We start from the raw sequence: 5316 nt of genomic DNA, 5'->3' as shown, positions 1-5316 counted from the left end.
ATAAATCAACTAATGCTCTGCGTAAAGCAGAAGATGACTTCGACACAACGTTTGGTTTCGTTATCTAGTCACGCGATACAAAACATTCTTTGGTGGTGGCTGTCTCGCAAGACAAAGAATTATTTCCACTTTCATTAGCATGATAATTCCAAGCGATGCTAGCATCTCAGTATAATTATGGAGAGCAGTTAATTCTGAACAATGCAATTCCTTTGCTCAGAGAGTCTGGAGTGCCAAACAGAATTCCCCGCATAGCAATGTGTGTGAACCTCTTGCAATTCAGAACGGTCTTGAAGCCCTGTGTTGCTCGTGTACAAAAAAAAAAAAAATGTGCTTATTCATAATTCGGTCAGACATTTCTACAGCTAGTAGCATACCTGACCCGAACAAATTCACAGCCAACATTGGAATTGGTGTCTAGCAATTGGATATCAGCTTCACATTCAACAGATGTAGATAATTCTGAAGTTTTCTGCTTGTCTCGCAGAGACATGAACAACTAATTATCATTTTACATGTTTTTCACCACATAATCCACAAACTCCACATATAGATTAGCAGTGGCCCTGACGTTGGCCTCAATTTGCATCTCGGTTCTCCTGACCACCAGTTCGCTCCTCATGTTTAATGGAAGCCAAGTTTTATTGCCCTGAATTTTGATGCCTTTTTCCTTACCCTAAAACGTTTTCAGTCCTCCACAAGCTTCAACTGAACAAGGTGACCTGAGCAATCCTCACTGCCCCAATGGTGGCGGCAGCCATGGGTCTCATTATTGCTCGAAATGCGAATAGCCCCACCTCTATTACTCCACAAGAAAATTCTTGCCCCACACCCTCACCCACCGACGAGCCTCCAGCTAGCCGCCTGCATGGGTGCTCTCTGCTAGCGATGATTAGTGACAGACACATCGCAGCACGCTGCAAAGCTCCTTTCATCATCACGGCGAGACAATACCAATAAACAAAACAAATGAGGGTGCTTGAAGACAGTAGCAATGTATTCTGAACAATCTTGTGATCCTTTTTAACCCATCTACAGAACACGTTGTCAACTTTCTAAGCCTATAGCATTATAGCTTTTCAACAAAGCCCACTCCACGATTAACTCAGACCTGCTCGGTCTTCCATACTACCTGAAACCGGGAGCTACGACATAGGCCAACAGCCCCTATTTTATAGTCAGACTTATGAAGAGCGTATCTAACTCCGACCCTCGCAAGCCTAAATACAACAAGACTTGGGATGTTTCAATTGTTTTGAATCACTTTAAATTATCGTTTCAAGATACCTTTGAACTATAGATTCCTTCAGTGCCTTATGAGCCAAAAACAATTTTCCTTGCTTGCACTCGTTTCGGCAAAACGTACACAAATGCTGAGACATCTAGTTCTTATAACATTACCGGAAGATGAGGCCACGTTTGCACATTAGAGATATGAAAGGTACATCTCTAACCAGGTAATTAAAGTGCCTTCTTTTACCTCCAAACCTAAACTCTGTGTTCAGATCAACTCTTCACGAGTATATTAAAGATACAGAACACCTCCAACGAGAAGTTCAGAAAGCAAACTCATAATTTCTTTGAAACATCCCAACAAATCGGTGACGACAAGCATCTTGGAGCGGAGGCTGAAAGCCAGTCCCTCGCAGCTGCTTGTACATGTATAAACACTTATTATATATCTATTATATACTGTCAATGGCTGTACGTATACATCCCTATACACTGTACCGACTGCTGCATACAATTAGGTATGAATGTATTGTTGCTATGGGAACATGTACCGAGTTTGTACTGTCTTCGAGATCAGTATGAAAGGGTACCACAGGACGTACCTCGTGTTCACATACATAAGGATTTGGGAGCACAAGTCATCCCGCTTTCATCCCAGACTCTGGTCTGGCAAGACATCCAAGGATGCCAATATAAAAGGGGTATCGCATTCTCAGCTCATAGCTACAAAAGTGCATGGAGTATAAAGGTCTTTAATAACGAAATCTTGTCCACGACTGACTGGACGAACGCTGGTACAGTTTGAAACTTCGCCCTTCTAACAATTGATTCCACATTAGTTCAACAATTCTCAGTTCTGCTGAGTTAGAAAGATACATGTAAATTGTGATAGTATGTGTATACCCTTATATCAGTATCTCAATTAAGAACAATGTCCTAATACGAGTCAGATAAGACACAAGACCATAAATCACGTTACGTTGTGCATTGGAAAATGGCGACACATTACTCGGCCACTCGTTTAGGAGATTCGGTCCACCAAACTGATGAATTTAAACTCTAATATCAACCCAAAATGGCAATGGAGTTGCCTCTAATTATTGCTGCAATATTACTATGCCGAGTATGAACTGGTTAATGTCTAATTCTTCCTTCAAATGTACTTGAATTAAGGAACATGATTATGATTATGTCTTGATTGGTAAATCGGTACAAGAGGTCCATTGTATTTGATTTGTCTGTGCGTTGTCATGCTTAATCCTCCTCCAGTTAAAGCACGCAAGGTATCAAAATGATATCATACTCAAAACCTATGCCTTGCACCTTATACTAGTAGGTTCTCAAGCAAACTTTGCTCGAGTTCTCCTCCTGTTTGCGACAATGTGTGTCACCATCGATAGACATTCTCTATGCATGAGGAGTCATGACCAAAGTTTCAACCTTGTGAAAGCTGTCCATCATCCTTCTTGTCCTCTTGCCCTCACTCATGCCACTAGACTGACTTCTGTACGGAACTTTGAACATGCTAACCTCTGAACACTTATACGAGTATTAGCGCCTACGTAATAGAATTCCTAAATTATACAAGTAATAAGAAGTATAAGTAGAATTCTATTAGTAATAATAAAGTATAAGTCGAAGAGGTTCCCACCCAGCATCTCATTTAATCGATACTCTTCAGTTCTGAACCCTCCCTTTCCAACACTGTACAGAAGTCAAAACTGCTGGGCCCTACTGTATACTGATGTTCTGCTTATCAATTGCTTGACATGAGATGTCCATACGTATAAGAATGCTCCGTACCTTTGGAACAGCAATGATTGGGCTTTATTTATTGCTTGTCTGTATGATGAGAAGGACCAGTGAGCTAATTGTCTGCATCGCACCCAATACTGCATGGTGTTGCTGGTCTGTCTACTTAAAGCCGTATTCTCTTTGAAAATAGATGCTTACTGCTCACTGACACGGGTATTTATAGCCAACTGGGACTGCCTGGAATTTTTACCTGCTTTGAATTTCATTATGTGACTTCACTGCCTTAAACACCTGGGAAATGCTAACCTCTTCGACTTATACTTTATTATTACTAATAGAATTCTAATTATACTTCTTATTACTTGTATAATTTAGGAATTAACCTGGAGGAGATAGGGGCATGGGAGGACCACTGGTTATCGCTGATGGGCGGGAGGAGTCAGGGGGTGCTGAGGGATGGGGAATCCGGCACGCAGGGGAGTAGGACATCCATGATGCCTACATCAGCGAAGCCATGGGTAGAGCTTGGGGATCATCAGATGAGTGTTCGGTGGGGATCATCTGGTAGAATGCACGCGAAACTCCATCATCGGGAGAGGGGGAGGGATCTCCTTTGGACCACAAACAGGACAGGCACGGGCCGTTGTGCCATGGTGGAGCCTTCCAGGTTGGGTGTGTGTCACGATCGGCGATGCCAACGTCATTCATAGGAGGGCGGAGACGAACAGCATTGTTGTATAGGCAGGAAAACCCTCTGGGTGGAACTTGGGGACCACACTGAAGACCGTCATGAACTGGTGTTCACTGTCTGGCGGCGTGTAAGAGGGAGAGGCATCAGCAGGAGTGAGGTAGTTGCCAGGAGGAGAACCTGTAGAAGATGCTATTTCACCCTGCACTGGCTGATGGGTGAATGTCGCTGTTGTCTCTTCCACACAGGCAGAACCATGGCTAGCCCGATGTTGATCGATGCCAAATACACGCATGTCCATGTGGGTTGACACCTTGGGTAGAGGGACATGGTCTGTGACAGGAAGAGCGTCCTCACCTGTCTGACTGGGAAGAAGCCTGGAGAAACCTTGAAGTAAGGTACCTACCACAAACTGGTACTGCTCATTGTGACTTTGAGGATCATACACCAATTGTCAATGGGCGTGTATTGACCTTGGTTGTTAGACTGTGAGTGTATGTGTGAATTCACTCGTGGTTGGTGTGAAGTGTCTGTGAATGTAATGTCAATGTGAGGGTTTGTATTGCCCATGAAAATGTTTGTGCTGGACTCAGTGAAGAGAGTAACAGAGCTAGGCTCAGTGAAGGGAGGAACAGAGCTGGGCTCAGCGGAGGAGGACCAGAGCTGGGCTCAGTGGAGGGAGGACCAGAACTGGGCTCAATGAAGGGAGGAACAGAGCTGGGTTCAGCGGAGGGAGGACCAGAGCTGGGCTCAGTGGAGGGAGGACCAGAGCTGGGCTCAATGAAGGGAGGAACAGAGCTGGGCTCAGTGAAGGGAGGAACGCAGCTGTGCTCAATGAAGGGAGGAACAGAGCTGTGCTCAATGAAGGGAGGAACAGAGCTGCACATGGGCTCAGTGAAGGGAGGAACGGAGCTGTGCTCAATGAAGGGAGGAACAGCAGGGCTCAGTGGAGGGAGTAACAGAGCTTGGCTCAGTGGAAGGAATGGCCATATTGGGACTCTCAACATCACAGACTTCAATGCCAACCACGCCTGCAGGATCAAAAGTCCACGAATCACTGTCAGAATTTGTCCGATTTCTGTTCACACTCAAACCAATCGCTTTTGTCCACAGCAGTGATCTCACTCTGTCCATCATCATAATTCAGTAACACACACACTATTACTTCATCTTCTATATTCCACATCTCACATTCAAACCCTGGATCTTGCACTTTTGCCTCTTTCACCATTAAGCCTACAACAACACCTTCAGGCTGCATGTTGTGTGAATTACACTCTGCTTCAGCATCCTCTGTACTTTCCATCTCACACTCAAACTTATTGTAATCATGCGCACACTACAGTATCTCCTTCTCCATTACACTGACATGAACGGCTTACAAGTGCGTGATGAGTGTTACGTGAATCATAGCCAGCGGAACGATCGCTGATACTATAAGTGTACACAATCATCTCCAAACATAATCTGACCTTTCGAGGGACGAACAGCAATATCATTTTGCTCCATGAAATCTGCACCTGCGATCTACACCGTCAATCATCACATGATCATCCGCAGCGAAACCGTTAAACATCAAGTCACACTCATAGTGGTACAATGTACACGAAACAATACCAACAATATCAACCTCTGGAAGG

This window comes from Diadema setosum, chromosome 3 (genome assembly GCF_964275005.1).
Source record: "Diadema setosum chromosome 3, eeDiaSeto1, whole genome shotgun sequence".
In the NCBI taxonomy this organism is placed as follows: Eukaryota; Metazoa; Echinodermata; class Echinoidea; order Diadematoida; family Diadematidae; genus Diadema; species Diadema setosum.
The sequence above is the reverse complement of the archived record's forward strand: the minus strand, read 5'-3'. Positions refer to the sequence as shown.